Genomic DNA, 19,116 nt, shown 5'->3' with positions numbered 1-19,116 from the left:
CCTCATGAAAGTACTAGGTGCATTAGTTAACCCAAAAGGCATGACTAACCACTCATATAATCCAAACTTAGTTTTAAATTTTCCATTCATCTCCCAATTTCATACGAATTTGATGGTATCCACTACGCAAATCAACTTTGGAGAATATTGTAGAGCCACTCAATTCATCAAGCATGTCGTCTAGCCTAGGAATAGGGTGACGATAAAAAATAGTAATATTATTAATGCCTCGACAATCAACACACATACGCGACGTACCATCCTTTTTCGGCACTAAAATGATAGGAACAACACAAGGACTAAGGGACTCTCGTATATAACCTTTGTCGAGAAGCTCCTGTACTTTATGCATAATCTTCTTCGTCTCCTCTCATTGGTACGGTATGGCGCACGGTTGGGTAATGATGCACTAGGAATTAAGTCAATTTGATGCTCAATCCCTCGAATAGGTGGTAATCCCGGTGGCACGTCTTGTGGAAAGACGTCAGCGAACTCCTGCAAAATGTTAGTGACCACAGGAGGCAAAGAGGAAGGCACGTCCTCGAATGAAAATAATGCCTCTTTGCACACAAAAGCATAGCAAACAGATTTGCTAAAATCCAGATCATCAATATCAGATTGGGTGGCAAGTAAACATGAACTTTTCAATTTAATTTCAGAAGCAACACTAGATGGTTTATTATTAGGCTTCATTTGTTGCTCAAATTATTTTGCCACAATCTGATTTTCACTCTTATGTTTCTCATGTTTTGCTTTATTAGCTCTATTAATATCATCTTTCAAAATGGAATCAGGAGTCATGGGAAGTAAAGTAATATTTTTATCCTTATGAACAAGAGTATACTGGTTGTTTCTACCATGGTGTACAAATTTTTTATCAAATTGCCATGGTCTACCAAGTAATAAGGAACATGCTTGCATAGGTACCACATCACAATAAACATAATCAAGATACGTAGAGATACTAAAATGCACACGAACAGTATGTGTTACCTTAACCTTGCCGCTGTTGTTGAACCATTGGATGTAGTAAGGATGTGGATGTGGTCTTGTGGTGAGAGATAACTTCTCCACCATCTCCATGCTAGCTGAGTTGTTGCAGCTCCCTCCATCTATGATGACGCAAACAGAACGTTCCTTCACAACTCCCTTTTTATGGAACAAATTATGCCTCTGATTTTTCTCAGCTTGTGTGACCTGCACACTCAAAACACGTTGAGCAACTAAACATTCATACCCGTCAGCATCTTTCGGAGCCATGTATTGCGTCTCATGATCAGAATCATCTCGACCGTGTTCTTCATGTGTAATAAGAGCCAAAGTCTCCTCATCATAGTCACTAGCGGACTCATACCCACCGTCCTCAGTAGCAATCATCACACGCTGAGATTGGCATTCTCTCGCAAAATGTCCTCTTCCCTTACAACGATGACAAATAATATCACTTGTGTGCCCTGTTGATGCCATGGAAGAAGAAGAGCTCTGCGTAGGCCCGGCAGGTGTGCTCTTGGCAGATAGTGGTGGTTGTTCCTGCTTTCTTCAATCATGGCTAGAGGTGGCACCTGATGGAGGTGCTGGTGGAGTGGAAGTAGAGGATGCACGTGGTGTCCATGATGAAGATCGACCTCCAGAAAAGTTAGTTCGCGCCAATGCCTGTCGTTCCTGCACTTCACGTTCAGCTTTACAAGCAAGATGGAACAAACGAGTGATATTAGTATACTCCTGTACTCTAGAATGGTCTGAATCTCTCTATTTAATCCACCCATAAAATGTGCAAGCATAGCTTCATTCTCCTCAACAATACCACATCTAATCATCCCAGTTTGTAATTCCTGATAATATTCTTCTACAGAGTTTTTCCTTGTCTTAAGCACTGCAATTTTTGAAGTAATTCATGTTGATAATATGGTGGAATCCAACGAGTACGCATAGCAGTTTTCAAAGCAGCCCAAGTAGCTGGAATAGGATATAATGTACAATGTTCAGACCACCAAACACATGCAAAGCTAGTGAAAGCACAAACAATAGCAGGAACACGTCTCTCCTCAGGATATTGTAAACATGTAAATCGTTGTTCAGTTTCTAACTCCCAAGTAAGATATATATCAGGAACATATCTACCCTCAAATGGTGGAATATTCAATTTTAGTTTAGGAAGATGGTCATGTACCTCAGGTGGTGGTGCAGCCCTAACGTTGCAATGATATGCATGAGGACGATCTGGTGGTGGTGGTTGCACGTAGTTCTGATTTTGATCAACCTCATCCTCGTAATGGTCCTCCACCTCTGCAGTAGCAGGAGGAGCGACAGAAGCACCAATAGTAGGTACAACAGCACCAGAAGTTTGACCAGGCTCAATGGGAACGCGTTGTGCTCGTCCCACTTGATTTGGAAGATGTTGTTGTTGTTGTAGAGGTGCGACAGGTGCAGTGGGCGGTGGAAGATGCGTGAGCAATTCATTAAACTTGTTATCGACTTTGTTTCAACGCCTTCTCAATGCCATCTATCTTCTCCATGGCCTCTTCAAATCTGTTTAACACATCTTCCACCTGTCCACTCATCATTTGCTGAAACTTATCATGTAACTCTTTGTTCGTCATGTTCTCCCAGTCAACCGCGTCGGGTTGTGATCCTGCCATGGTTAGCAGCAATAGAAACACACAAGAATATGATCCTACAGACTACTAGAAAATGGCGGTGGTGGAGTATCACAAATCCGTGAAGCAAATCTCAAATTCTTACCAGTTCTTACCCAGCAGCAGGCAGTGATCGGCAATCGTCGTAGTCAAAACTCTCAAAGCTTGGATAGAGCGATTACCAGGGAGAGTCAAACGCACGACGTAGATGTATGTGGAGCTGGGAAGGCTTAAAATACGGTAGGAAAAAGGGTCAGCAATAATCAATTCAGAGATGCAAAGTTGAATAAACGCTCAACGACGGTACTGTGCTGGTCCTAGGCTAGACCGTACTAGAGACGCGAGCCTAGAACACTAACAAAATCACGGCGCTGCACGTAAACAAGGGAGGAGCACGTTGTGTACTTTTTTTCTTTTTTTTCACTTTTTTGCACCTTTTTCCTCTTTTTTTTGCTCCGCAACAATTTCTCTCTCGAAAAAGTCTACAAATGGTCTAAAAACTGCCTAGCCAGAATTTTCCAAACTTAGTTTTTTTAGTTTGGAACTATTTTTCTTCTGCGGGTAGCACGGAAACTCAGGAGTCCTACTCTGTCACGACTTGAAGTATCGCGTGATCTGGAAATCGAAAACAAAGCAACAATTACTGGACTCGGACTATGACTGGTGGCGGAGAGGAATCTGGTGGAATCTCGGACTGTTGGTGGCGATGAATCTGGTGGAAATCGGACTGGTGGCGGATATATGTTGCAGGTGGACTCGGATTGGCGTGATGGCGGTGGATTTGTGGTGGCATATATGGACTCAGATTGGTGGTGAATATGTGGTGGTGAATATGGCAGCGGCGATGAAGTTGGTGTGGTGGTGGTATATGGCAGCAGCGATGATGATGATGCGGTGGTGATATATGGCAGTGGCGACGTGACAACCTGTGAACAGAACTCGAAACTCTAAAGGACTAGACGCTAAGACCAGCAACTTGACACGACGATGCAACCGCAAATTCAACAAAACAAATACAGAAAAGATTATGAAAAGGCTCATATTGGTTCGATAGGATGAACTAACCCTAATTTTTTGGCTTTTTCGTGGACTATAGGTACGAAGAAAAGACTCGAACTAAACTACAAAAAACTATAAAATCTCACCGAGCAACCTGAAAATTTGATACCACTTGATAGAGGCGAAGGTGTCCTGATGTTTCGATGAGATGGTGGCTATCGTTTCTGTGGGAGTCGACCTTGACGATCCAACTACGAACGTGCGAGACGTCGCGCCTTAGCAATCGCTAAACCAACTTCTGAGGGGTTATTGACCACGTCGGAGCATGATCAACCTGACCACGAGGGTCTGTTTCCTGTGAGCAAACAAAGAACAAGCAAGAAACTGAGATTGCAATCTGGATATTGCGAATATAAGATGAAAGCTTTATTGATCAAGGTGGGGTTCTGTGACGTCTTGGTCTGGTCGTTGAACACAAACGAAGTACGCGAAGTTGCAGCTATGGCGAACTTTTAATCTAAACAAAACCCAAAGTCTAAACGATGCCCTAAGGGCTGTATATATGATGGAGAGAGGGGAATTTCGTGGCCCTTGGAGGAGGGGTCCGAAACCAACCCTAACTCTTGTTTCCCCATACATACGGACTCTAAAAACAGCCTATACTTAAGTATTTCGAAAATACATGGGCCTGGCCCAATAATACGGTGACGCAGCACCTAGAATAGCCTCTGGATGAAATTTATGAAGTGACATCTTGTATATTTCGTCCAAGGCTTCAGGCACTCCTTATGGTGGCTTCAAAGTCCTGAAATCATCACTTGTAACTCCGTTCTTTATCCCCTTGCGGATGTCATCATCTCCATGCTTGAACTTGCTCCAAGGTTCATCTTTCTTGTCCAAGCTAGGCCCTTTATTTGTAAGCAAAACAAATGTATCCAATTTCGGCAGCATCATATTCTCATGAGCATTAGAATCGTTACCAAGAAACGAAAGTACTTGATAATTCAATTGGCGTGCGCGAGCTCTAGTAATTGGTCCAGTATGTATAGTAGCAGGGGCTGTGGGTGTAACAATGGTATTGATGTCCTCATCAGCTTATTATGCCATGCTATGCTAGTAGACATGGATTGGGTGAGTGTATACATGACAGATGTGAGATTGTTAATTAATGGTTTACTTAAGGTGGCAACTTTAACACACATCTGGGTGGAATGAGGCACCTGGGTATTCCAGCGATTGCTTGTTTAGGCACCTGGGTATTCCAGCGATTGCCTATTTTTCTTTATGGACCGCCACCCAGGATCAAAGGGATCATGAGATTATTCGTACTATAAACTTCCGTGTGCAGCCACAAGCTACTATGGGCTCTAGCATAGTTGACTAAGTCGTGTGAACTCTTACTATGGTAGACTAGCAGATGTAGGGGATGTAGGTTGGCACTGTCTACCCGATCGTAAGGTGCTAGCGCTTCTGAAAGACTATGTCTCGGTCATCCGATTCTCAAACACCATGTAGTGCGATAAATCCCACGGAGGAGATCGAGTCTTGTGGGGAAAAGTGCGCAAACCTCTGCAGAGTGTATAAACTAATCATGATTAGCCGTGTCCCCGGTTATGGACGTCTTGAGTATCTAGTACTTGTATTATCATGTGAATCTCATCATGTGACTTCAATTAATCTTGTTGGGTTTTAATGATGATGTTTAATTGGGATTGAGAGGGTGTCTACACTCTCAATGTTTAACAACAACCTTGATAGTTAAATAAAATATATTCCTTTGCAGTAGGGAAAAATTAGCTTTTCGCAAAAACCTTATAACCATAGAGCTTTTCCACCAGCCATATATGCATGTAGTGATAGCCATTGTTCATCATTTCTCTATGGTGTGAATTTGCCAATACATTCATTGTACTGACCCTTTGTGGCTGCAACGTCTCATGTTGTAGGATTCTTACGACGAGTAAGTGATACGTTAGGGTTACGATTTCTACACTCAACTTTGGCGTTGGTGTTGATGGGAATCCACAACCTTGTTACTTCTGCTATTTGGATTGAGGTAATACTATTTTACGTTACTTTATACATGTGATTTACCTCTCTTATAAATCCTTCGAGTACTGTGTGTGTCAGCATACCGATCCAGGGATGACACTTAAGCACAGAGACTTGATCCATTCTGGTCGGGTCGCTACATGGTGTCAACTTATTCAAATCAAGTCTACAATATAAAGAGAAAGGCATAACACTAACACCGGATCCCAAATCACATAAAGCAGTTTTAATATAGTTTCTTTTAATGGAGCATGATATAGTTGGTATTCCTGGATCTCCTAGTTTCTTTGGTATTCCTCCCTTAAAAGTGGAATTAGCAAGCATGGTGGAAATTTTAGCTTCTGGTATCTTTCTTTTATTTGTAACAATATCTTTCATATACTTAGCATAAGGAGACATTTTCAGAATATCCGTTAAAAAGATAGGTCTAGGCATTTCAAGGAAGCGATCAAAATCCTCATCATCCTTTTTCTTGGATGGTTTAGGAGGAAAGGGCATGAGTTTCTGAACACATGGTTCTCTGTCTTTACCATGTTTCCTAGCAGTGAAGTCTCTTATCATATTTTTTATTCCTAGGTTGTGGGTTATCAAGATCAACAGCAGGTTCTATCTCCACATCATTATCATTACTAGGTTGAGCATCAACATTAACATCATCATTAACATTATCACTAGGTTCATGTTCATCACTAGATTGTGTTTCAACATCAGAAATAGAAATATCATTTGGATTCTCAGGTGTGTCTATAACAGGTTCACTAGAAGCATGCAAAGTCCTATCATTTTTCTTTTTCTTTTTAGAAGGACTAGGTGCATCAGTATTAATTCTTTGAGAGTCTTGTTCCACTCTCTTAGGATGGCCCTCGGGATACAAAGGTTCCTGAGTCATTTTACCTCCTCTAGTCATAACTCTAACAACATGATCATTGTTCTTCTTATTCAACTCATTCAACAAATCATTATGTGCCTTGAGAACTTGCTCTACTTGAGTTCTTACCATGGAAGCATGTTTACTAATAATCTTGAGATCGTTAACAGTTCTACACATATAATCACCCAAGGAGTCAAGCATATAAGCATTATGTTTCAATATACGTTTGCATTGAAGTTTTCTTGTTTAACAATAAAATTATCAAATTCATCCAAGCATTGACTAGAAGTCTTATTATGAGGAATATCACCTTCATCAAATCAATAGAGAGAATTTACCTCTACTACCTGTGTCGGGTTATCAAGACCATGTATTTCTTCAATAGGTGTAAATTCTTAACATCTTCAGCTTTAATGCCTTTTTCCTTCATAGATTTCTTTGCCTCTTGCATATCTTCAAGACTGAGAAATAGAATACCCCTTTTCTTCGAAGTTGTCTTAGGAGGTGGTTCGAGAAGAGTCCAATCATTATCATTACTCAATATATTATTCAATAGCACTTCAGCTTGTTCAACAGTTTGTTCCCTGAAAACACAACCAGCACAACTATGTAGGTGGTCCCTAGAAGCATCGGTTAGTCCATTATAAGATATCAAGTATTTCATTTTTCTTGAGAGGGTGATCAGGTAAAGCATTAAGTAATTGGGAAGCCTCCCCCAAGCTTGTGGGAGACTCTCTTCTTCCGTTTGCACAAAGTTAAAATATTTCATGTAAAACAACTTGTTTCTTATGAGCAAGGAAATTTTTCAGAGAAGTAGTAAATCATATCCTCAGGACTACGCACACAACCATGAGCAAGGGAATTAAACCATACCTTGGCATCACCCTTTAACGAGAAAGGAAACAACTTAAGAATATAGTAATAGCGAATTTTTTCCTCATGAGCAAATAGGGTGGCTATGTCATTCAGTTTAGTAAGATGTGCCACAATAGTTTCAGATTCATAACCATGGAAAGGATCAGATTCGACGAAAGTAATTAACTCAGGATTGACATATAATTCATAATCCTTGTCAGTAACAAAGATAGGTGAAGTAGCAAACTTAGGGTCATATTGCATTGTAGCATTCAAAGATTTTTCTTTCCACTTGCATAATAATTTCTTAAGATCATCTCTATCCTTACAAGCAAGAAAGTCCCTAGCTACCTCTCCATCCATAACATAACCCTCAGGCATAACAGGCAATTCATATCTAGGAGAGCTAGGTTTAACATGTGTTTCAAAGTGTCCAGTTTCAATAATTTCATCAGTTTCAGAAATATTATCATCTTCAGCGTACTCAATAGTTCTAGCTCTAACAAGTTGTTCATGTAGAAATTCACCCAGTGGCATAGTATTATCAAGTAGAGTAGTAGCATCATAAGCATCATTCATAGCAGAAGTAGCATCATCAATAACATGCGACATATCGGAATCAATAGCAGGTGTAGGTGTGGCAAGCTTAGTCAAAACAGAAGGTGAATCAAGTGCAGAGATATATGGCAGTTCCTAACCCCCCTTGTAGTGGAGGAAAAAAACTTGGTTCTGGTATCTTTTAGATTCCTCATAGTGATCAACAGATATAAATCCCAAGAGACACAAAGAATAGAGCTATGCTCCCCAGCAACGGCACTAGAAAAAGGTCTTGATAACCCACAAGTATAGGGGATCGCAACAGTTTTCGAGGGTAGAGTATTCAACCCAAATTTATTGATTTGACACAAGGGGAGCCAAAGAATATTCTCAAGTATTAGCAGCTGAGTTGTCAATTCAACCGAACCTGAAAGACTTAATATCTGCAGCAAAGTATTTAGTAGCAAAGTAATATGGAAGTAATGGTAACGGTGGCAAAAGTAACAGTAGCAGTATTGTAGTGATTGTAACAACAACAGTAATGAAAGTAACTTGGCAAAGATCAATATGTGAAAAGATCATAGGCAATGGATCGGCAATGACAATTGTGACAGATGATATTCATCATGTAGAAGTTATAACCTAGGGTGACACAAAACTAACTCCAATTCATCAATATAATGCAGGCATGTATTTTGTATATAGTCATACGTGCTTATGGAAAAGAACTTGCATGACATCTTTTGTCCTACCCTCCCGTGGCAGCGTGCTCCTAATGGAAACTAAGGGATATTAAGACCTCCTTTTAATAGAGAACCGTACCAAAGCATTAGCACTTAGAAAGCGCGTTCGAGCCGAGATAGAAAAAAAACGTTATGTCCGAGAGTTATAGATATGGTTTTTTCCCGCAAAAAGAAACAAGCCGCTTGCACTTGGCTAGTTTGCATAAATGAGCGTGTGATTGTATTTGTGTCTCCTAAACTCCAAAAGAAGTAGCTAAAGCGTCAAAAGTAAGTGTTCTTCTGCTCCCAAACTCAAATGCACATGTCATGGACAGTAAAGTGGTAAAAATGAACTAGATTTTTTCTTTGCAACAAACATTGTTGACTATTTTATGTACATGCAAATTTTCGGGAAGACAAAATACTCTTAACTCTCTAGACAAAAAAGATAAACCAATGCTTTAAAATACTTTCAAAAATATTTTTCCGAGCATTGGTTTTTTCCATAGCATTAGGGCATGCTTGGAAGCCCCGCAAATTTTACAAGGGATGAATCCCTCACAGGCGTATAATACTGGAGACATGTAAAATACAAATGTATATTTTCCTCTATAAATCCGATGTTTGGCTAAAACTATATCTATCTTTTCATCTATAATACTGGAGACCGGCCATGCCATTTGCAGAACATGGGCGAGTTTAGGGAGCCGGATCCGAAGATTCTCTGCAGGTTTGTGGCCACAAGAGAAAAGTGGCGGCCAGCGGCTACCTCGAGGCTTCTACGGCGAGCGCGCACTAGTGGCACAAGGTTGACCAACATGAACACCCAATGCCTCCGGCAATGAGCCTAGATGCCACTCTGATGCTAGACGACGCTGACGACCACCATCAGCCATGACTCGTGCCTGATGATGCAGAAGGAGAAGCCGCGACCAATCCGTGGGTTAGTGCAAGAATTGTCGCTCGTTTCCTTTCGCCGGTATTTTCTTGAGAGGCCTCAGATGGCCTGTATACTTTATGTGTGTAAACAGGCTCAATACCGTCGGTTTGCAAGTGGAAAACTGATGGAGGTGGAATAAAAATGTAAACAGACCCGCCGGTTTACAAGCAGAAAACTGATGAAGGTGGAATAAAAATGATAATCCAAGCAATTGGTGGCAATTAGCATTGGTATTACTAGCCCACATGTATAGGGGATCTATCATAGTCCTTTTGATAAGTAAGAGTGTCGAACCAAACGAGGAGCACAAGGAAATGACAAGCGGTTTTCAGCAAGGTATTCTCTACAAGCACTGAAATTATCGATAACGGATAGTTGTATGATAAGATAATTTGTAACGGCTAACAAGTAACAAATGTAACTAAGGTGCAACAAGGTAGCCCAATCCTTTTTGTAGAAAAGGACAAGCCTGGACGAACTCTTATATAAAGCAAAGCGCTCTCGAGGACACATGGGAATTATTGTCAAGTTAGTTTTCATCATGCTCATATGATTCGCGTTTGTTACTTTGATAATTTGATATGTGGGTGGACCGGTGCTTGGGTGCTATCCTTACTTGGACAAGCCTCCCACTTATGATTAACCCCTCTCGCAAGCATCCTCAACTACGAAAAAAGAATTAAGATAAATCTAACCATAGCATGAAATATGTGGATCCAAATAAGCCCCTTACGAAGCAACACATAAACTAGGGTTTAAGCTTCTGTCACTCTAGAAACCAATTATCTACTTATTACTTCCCAATTCCTTCCCCTAGGGCCAAATCATGGTGAAGTGTCATGTAGTCGACGTTCACATAACACCACTAGAGGAAAGACAACATACATCTCATCAAAATATCGAACGAATACCAAATTCACATGATTACTTATAACAAGACTTCTCCCATGTCCTCAAAAACAAACATAAAAACTCACAAAGCATATTATTGTTCATAATTGGAGGGGTATTAAATATCATTAAGGATCTGAACATATGAACTTCCATCGAATAAACCAACTAGCATCAACTACAAGGAGTAATCAACACTACTAGCAACCCACACGTTCCAATCTGAGGTTCTGAGACAAAGATCGGATATACGAGATGAACTAGGGTTTGAGAGCAGATGGTGTTGGTGAAGATATTGATGGAGATTGAACCCATATCGATGAGAGGATCGTTGGTGATGCCGATGGCTTTGATTTCCCCCTCCAAGAGGGAAGTTTTCCCGGCAGAACAACTCCACCGGAGCCTCAGATTACTTCTGCCCAGGTTCCCCCTCAAGACGGCGGCGCTTCATTCTGAAAGCTCCCTTTTGATTTTTTTTCTAGGTCAAAACCCCCCATATAGCACAAGATGGGCACTGGAGGCCTTCCAGGGGGCCCACAAGTCCTAGGGGCACGCCTGGGGGGGGGCGAGGGGGTAGGCGCGCCCCTAGGCTTGTGGCCACCTGCTGGGCCCCCTATGGTATTTTCTTCACCCAATATATTTTATATATTCCAAAACAATTCTTCATAAATTTTCAGGACTTTTGGAGTTGTGCAGAATAGGTCTTTGAGATTTGCTCCTTTCCGGTCTAGAATTCCAGCTGTCGGCATTCTCCCTCTTCATGTAAATCTTGTAAAATAAGAGAGAAAATGCACAAGTATTGTACCATAATGTGTAATAACAGCCCATAATGCAATAAATATCAATATAAAATCATGATGCAAAATGGACATATCAACTCCCGCAAGCTTAGACTTCGCTTGTCCACAAGCGGAAGCCGAAATCGATAAATATGTCCACATGTTTAGAGATAGAAGTGTCGATAAAATAATATACGGACATGAGGGAATCATGATCATCTTTAGAACAGCAACATATATTGTCATATAATCTCTTATGCTAAAGTATTAATTCGTTCACAAGGTAAAGTATGAATCAGAAACTTTTATTGAAAATGAACTAACTATGATCTCAGTCATTGAAGCAATTGCAATTTATCATAATATCGGAAAGAGTCAATGCGAGAGCTTTTGTATAGAAAGTTGACGTACTCAACCATCTTTTAGTCTTTCACATTTGCTAACACTAATGCGATACTTATGAGTTCAAAACCTCAGGCGAACACAGACAAAGATAGGGGCTTATAATTTTGCCTCCAAACCTTTTACGTCGAGGGTAATGCCAACAATAATACTTTATGATAATCTACATCCGAGTGGATATATATATCTGGATCTTTCTCCAACACATAGTGCTTGCCAAAAAGAAAAAGTGTAAAAAGTAAAGGTGAAGATCACCATGACTCCTGTATAAGGTTACAAGGTAAAAGTAAAAGATTAACCCTTCATAGAGGGAAGCAGAGGTTGTCATGCGGTTTTATGGTTGGATGCACAAAATCTTAATGCAAAAGAATGTCACTTTATATTGCCGCTTTTGATAAAGAACTTTATTATGCAGTCCATTGCTTTTACTTCTTCCATATCACAAGTTCGTATAAAGCTTATTTTATCCACACTAAAAGATAATACATATTTAGAGAGCATTTTTTATTGCTTGCACCGATGACAACTTACTAGAAGGATCTTACTCAATCCATAGGTACGTATAGTGGACTCTCATGGAAAAATTGGTTTAAGGGATGTTTGGATGCACAAGTAGCATCTCTACTTGGTGCGAAAGATTTGGCTAGCATGGGATGGGAAGCAAGCTCAACATGTTGGAGGATCCTAATGAGGACATCAATACCATTGTTACACCCACAGCCCGTGCTGCTATACATACTGGACCAATTACTAGAGCTCACGCACGCCAATGGAATTATCAGGTACTTTAGTTTCTTGGTAACGATTCTAATGTTCATGAGAATATGATGCTGCCTAAATTGGATACATTTGTCTTGCTTACAAATGAAGGGCCTAGCTTGGACAAGAAAGATGAACCTTGGAGCAGGTTCAAGCATGGAGATGATGGCATGCGCAAGGGGAACAAGAACGGAGTTACAAGTGATGATTCCTGGACTTTGAAGCCACCATAATGAGTGCATGAAGCCTTGGACAAAATATACAAGATGCCACTTCATAAATTTCGTCCAGAGGCTATTCTAGGTGCTGCGTCACCTTATTTTTGGGCTAGGCCCATGTAATTTTGAAATACTTGATTATAGACAGTTTTTAGAGTCCGTATGTGTGGGGAAACAAGAGTTAGGGTTGGTTTCGGACCCCTCCTCCAAGGGCCACAAAATTCCCCCCTCTCTCCTCCATATATACAGCCCTTAGGGCATCAACGACCAGACTAAGACGTCACAGAACCCCACCTTGATCAATAAAGCTTTCCTCTTATATTCGCAATATCCAGATTGCAATCTTAGTTTCTTGCTTGTTCTTCGTCTGCCTGCAGGAAATAGACCTTCGTGGTCAGGTTGATCATGCTCCAGCATGGTCAATAACCTCTCGGAGTTGGTTTAGCGATTGCTAATGCGCGACGTCCTCGCACGTTCGTAGTCGGATCGTCAAAGTCGGCTTCCTCCAAAATGATAGACACCATCTCGTTGAAAGACTGGACACCTTTGCCTCTATCAAGTGGTATTAGATTTCCAGGTTGCTCGGTGGGATTTTACAGTTTTTCGTAGTTTAGATCGAGTCTGTTCTTCAAACCTACAGTCCACGAAAAAGCCAAAAAAATTAGGGTTAGTTCATCATATCCGAACCATTCTAAGCCTTTGCATAGTCTTTTCAGTATTTTGCTTTGTTGAATTTGCGGTTGCATCGTCGTGTCTAGTTGCTGGTCTTAAAGTCTAGTCTTTTAGAGTTTCGAGTTCTGGTCATAAGTTGTCACGCCGCCGCCGCACCATCATCATCGCCCCTGCCATCTACCACCACCGCTTATCCACCACCAATCCGTATCCATATACCACCACCGCTACCATATCCTACCACCATATATCCACCACCAATCCGAGTTCCTTTCATATTAGGTTTGTTTTGAGATTTGTCTAATTTCCGATTCGTGTTTCCTTCCCTGAGTAGGTTTTGGAAGAAAAAGAGAGTCTGGAGACCCCTGAGCAGTTTTTAGGCCAAAATTTTTGTAGGCAAATTTTTTTGTCCCTATCCTATTTTTAGGCTTTTCAGAGTCTTTTGAGCCACATGCCATCATAGTGATTTTTTGTCGCACTTTTCGTCGTGGCTGCCCTGATTTCCGCAAAAAAAGTCAAAAAAAAACTTCGTGCCCATCCTGTCAGTTTGACCTGGGAAGAGTTTTGAGACACTCGCTGAGGGAGTCCTGGATCAGGGGGTGTTCGGATAGCCGAACTGTACCTTCAGCCGGACTCCTGGACTATGAAGATACAAGATTGAAGACTCCGTCCCGTGTCCGGAAGGGACTTTCCTTGGCGTGGAAGGCAAGCTTGGCGATACGGATGTTCAGATCTCCTACCATTGTAACCGACTCTATGTAACCCTAACCCTCTCCGGTGTCTATATAAACCGGGGGGTTTTAGTCCGTAGGACAACATACACATCAACAATCATACCATAGGCTAGCTTCTAGGGTTTAGCCTCTCTGATCTCGTGGTAGATCTACTCTTGTACTACCCATATCATCAATATTAATCAAGCAGGACGTAGCGTTTTACCTCCATCGAGAGGGCCCGAACCTGGGTAAAACTTCGTGTCCCTTGCCTCCTATTACCATCCGGCCTAGACGCACAGTTCGGGACCCCCTACCCGAGATCTGCCGGTCTTGACACCGACATTGGTGCTTTCATTGAGAGTTCCTCTGTGCCGTCGCTGTCAGGCCCGATGGCTCCTACGATCATCAATGGCGATGCAGTCCAGGGTGAGACCTTCCTCCCCGGACAGATCTTCATCTTTGGCGGCTTCGCACTGCGGGCCAATTCACTTGGCCATCTAGAGCAGATCGAAAGCTACGCCCCTGGCCGTCAGGTCAGATTCGGAAATTTAAACTACACGGCTGACATCCGCGGGGACTTGATCTTCGGCGGATTCGAACCACCGCCAAGCGCGCCGCACTGTCATGACGAGCATGATCTAGCTCTGCCGCTGAACAGTGCCCTGGAGGCCGCACCCGCGTCGGCTCCGACCCTTAGTTCGGAGCCAACCGCGCCGATCGAGGATGGGTGGTTGGACGCCACTTCGGGGGCTGTGATCCCAACGGCGGTTGGGCCGAACACCAGCCCCGTACTCTGCGAGACTCGTGACTCCATGGAGCCGGATTCTTCTCCGGACTCCGAACCCTCCGCGCCCCTGCCGATCGAATACGATTGGGCGCCGATCATGGAGTTCACGGCCGCGGACGTCTTTCAGCACTCGCCTTTCGGCGATATCCTGAAGTCACTGAAGTCTCTCTCTTTATCAGGAGAGCCCTGGCCGGACTACAGTCAGCATGGTTGGGGTACGGACGATGAAGAAATTCAAATCCCACCCACCACCCACTTTGTAGCCACTGTCGACGACTTAACCGACATGCTCGACTTCGACTCCGAAGACATCGACGGTATGGACGCCGATGAAGGAGATGATGAAGAACAAGCGCCTACTAGGCCCTGGAAAGCCACCTCGTCATATGACATATACATGGTGGACACCTAAAAGAGGGAGAGGGCGATGGAATAGCGGAGGATGACCCCTCCAAGAAACAGCCCAAGCGCCGGCGTCAGCGGCGCCGCTCAAAATCCCGCCAACACAAAAATGGTGATTCCAGCACGGGAGATAATAATACTCCGGAGAGTGCCGAAGAAAACCCCCTCCAGCAAGGTTTAGCACAAGAGGATGGAGAAACCAGCCCTCATGAGAGAGCGACAGACAGAGAGGTCGAGGACGATAATTATATGCCTCCCTCCGAAGACGAGGCAAGCCTCGACGACGACGAATTCGTCGTGCTAGAGGATCCCGTTGAGCAAAAGCATTTCCAACGTAGGCTTATGGCCACGGCAAGAAGCCTCAAGAAAAAACAGCAACAGCTCCGAGCTGATCAAGATTTGCTGGTTGACAGATGGACCGAAGTCCTTGCGGACGAAGAGCACAAACTCGAACGCCCCTCCAAGATTAACCCAAAGCGCAGGTTGCTACCCCAATTAGAGGAGGAAGCACTTGATGCGGCCGAACGGCCACCTCGTGGCTGCGACAGAGAGGCCTCCCGGCCCTCCACTCAAGCCGCACCCCGTACCAAGGCACGTGAATATGCGCCGGACTTACGAGACATGTTGGAGGACAAGGCAAGGCAAACACGATCGATCTACGGATCGCGTGGGCACCCCACGGCTCGAGACAGTAACCGTCACGCCGGCCACAAATTCGGCAGGGTCGAACACAGTAGACAAAACTCATTGGATCTATGTCATGATATCGCCCAGTACAGAGGCGCTACACACCCATTGTGCTTTACAGATGAAATAATGGATCATCAAATCCCCGAGGGTTTCAAACCTGTAAACATCGAATCATATGATGGCACAACAGACCCTGCGGTATGGATCGAGGATTGTCTCCTTCATATCCACATGGCCCGCGGCAAGGATTTTCACGCCATCAAATACCTCCCACTCAAGCTTAAAGGACCAGCTCGGCATTGGCTCAACAGCTTGCCAACAGGATCAATCAGTTGTTGGGAGGACCTGGAAGCTGCATTCCTCGATAATTTCCAGGGCACTTATGTGCGACCCCCAGATGCCGATGACCTAAGTCACGTAATTCAGCAGCCAGAGGAATCGGGCAGGCAATTCTGGACACGGTTCCTAACCAAGAAAAATCAAATAGTCGACTGTCTGGACGCTGAGGCCCTAGCAGCCTTCAAGCACAATATCCGTGACGAGTGGCTGGCCCGACACCTTGGATAGGAAAAACCGAAATCTATGGCAGCACTCACGACACTGATGACCCGCTTTTGTGCGGGAGAAGACAGCTGGCTTTCTCGTAGCAACAATATGACCAAGAACCCTGGTAGTTCGGACACCAGGGACATTAGTGGCAGGTCACGTCGCAACAAGCAGAAGCGCCGCATTAATGGCGACAATGCTGAGGATACGACAGTTAATGCCGGATTCAGAGGCTCTAAATCCGGTCAGCGGAAAAAGCCATTCAAAAGGAATCCTAGGGGCCCGTCCAGCATGGACCGAATACTCGACCGCTTGTGCCAAATACATGGAACCCCCGAAAATCCGGCCAATCACACCAACAGGTATTGTTGGGTGTTCAAGCAGGTAGGCAAGTTAAGCGCCGACAATGAAGACAAGGGGCTGCATAGCGATGACGACGAGGAGCCCCGGCTGCCGAACAACAATGGACAGAAGGGTTTTCCCCCACAAGTGCGGACGGTGAACATGATATACGCCACCCACGTCCCAAAAAGGGAGCGGAAGCGCGCGTTAAGGGATGTATACGCGGGATAGCCAGTCGCCCCAAAGTTCAACCCATGGTCCTCCTACCCGATCACCTTTGATCGAAGAGACCATCCCACTAGCATCCGTCATGGCGGATTTGCCGCATTGGTTCTAGACCCAATTATTGACGGATTTCATCTCACTAGAGTCCTCATGGACGGCGGCAGCAGCCTGAACCTGCTTTACCAGGATACAGTGTGAAAAATGGGCATTGATCCCTCGAGGATTAAGCCCACCAAAACGACCTTTAAAGGCATAATACCAGGTGTAGAGGCCAACTGTACAGGCTTAGTCACACTTGAAGTGGTCTTCGGATCCCGGGATAATTTCCGAAGCGAGGAATTGGTGTTCGACATAGTCCCATTTTGCAGAGGCTATCATGCACTGCTCGGACGAACCGCATTCGCCAAATTCAATGCGGTACCACACTACGCATACCTTAAGCTCAAGATGCCAGGCCCTCATGGAGTAATTACGGTCAACGGAAACACCGAACACTCCCTCCGAACGGAGGAGCACACGGCGGCCCTTGCAGCGGAAGTACAAAGCAGCCTCTCTAGGCAGTTCTCCAGTCCGGCCATTAAACGTCCGAACACCGTCAAGCGCGCCCGGAGTAACCTACAACAAGACCGCCTGGCACGTTCCGAGCAGGCATAGCAATACGGCCCCAACCCCAACCCTAGCAAAAAGGCAACGCCAGTACTTCGCGTTCATAATTACGCTCTAGAAATACCATGGGCATAGGGGGAGGGGCACCATCATGGCACGCCCAAAACACGGCTTAAACCGCACCAGGGGCTGCCGATTTTTTACTTTTCTCTTACTTCCAGGACTCTACTCTTCGGAAGGCCTGTTCGGCAGTTCAATTTCCGCACAAACGATGCAAGAACCAGGGAAGCAGACAAGCCATGCCGCATTACGGAAATCCTAGCTGGTCTCTGTCACGAGCAGTATACCTGTTTCGCATACTATTCCGCAGCTTGCCCCTGGAGCAGACATGTTAAATAGTCCAACTTTTCGTTTATCGCATTACTTGTATCGTTCTGCTTTGATCGCAGCTATTTTTAATAAACAATGCAAAGCTTTTGTCTATTTTTGCACTATCTTTTCATAAATAAATGTTCCTTAACGACATGTCGCACCCATACAACTTGGTACGGCCAAATTACGCCAGGGGCTTTTAGCACCCCTCAATATGGTGTATGAAGTCCGAACACTTTCACAAGTGCGGCACCCCGAACTTATAGCATTATATGCATCGGCTCCGAATCATGTCTTGGGTCAATAGTTGGGTTTGCCCGGCTCCTATGTTTTGGTGCCTTACGTTCCGCTATATCGGCTAAGGTAGAACTAGGAGAACCACTGCGATTGTGCCCTAGTTGAGCTGGGCCGAGCACCTCAGTGGAGAAAGCTAAAACTGACCGTCATGATGAAGCGAGAGCTGGTCGCTGTTCGAGAGATTTTTTTTCGAGTCCCTAAAGACTTATGCCGCTTAGGGCGACGAGTCAGCTCTGTCCGGCCAAGGCGTGGATAGCGCCCCGAACTCGGTCTTCCGAATACTAGGGGCTTCGCCGAAATTTAAAATTATAGAATTCGATGGCTAAGTGAGTGTGTTCACGCATTATGGTCTGATTGCCTCGTTTGTCAGGCTGAGCGCCTCCCTCGAAGGACCCAAACATGGGAAAAAGAGCGCCCAGATTTATCCCCGAACACCCCAGCACTAGTGGCAAAGGGGCAGAAGCCGACGACTCGCCATCTCTCAGTATTAATAAACAGCCGCACAGAAGGTAATATTTTAAATTCAAGCAGCATTTCTCAGCGCATATGAACAAGTTTTCAGCGCACAAGACAAAAATGAGCGAGTTTTACACAAAAAATACATCCCTAGTACATTCATCCGCCACAAGGCGGGCACCCTTCAGAACATCCTTATAGTAATTTTCGGGCTTGCGATGCTCTTTCCCCGCTGGTGGCCCGTCCTTCACAGGCTTCTCCGCATCCAGCCTGCCCCAGTGCACCTTAGCGCGGGCAAAGGCCCTACGGGCACCTTCAATACAGACGGAGCGCTTGATGACTTC

The sequence above is a fragment of the Triticum urartu genome, chromosome 6A (genome assembly GCF_056163025.1).
Source record: "Triticum urartu cultivar PI428250 chromosome 6A, HENAU_Tu73, whole genome shotgun sequence".
Lineage (NCBI taxonomy): Eukaryota > Viridiplantae > Streptophyta > Magnoliopsida > Poales > Poaceae > Triticum > Triticum urartu.
This window is presented reverse-complemented; position numbering follows the sequence as displayed.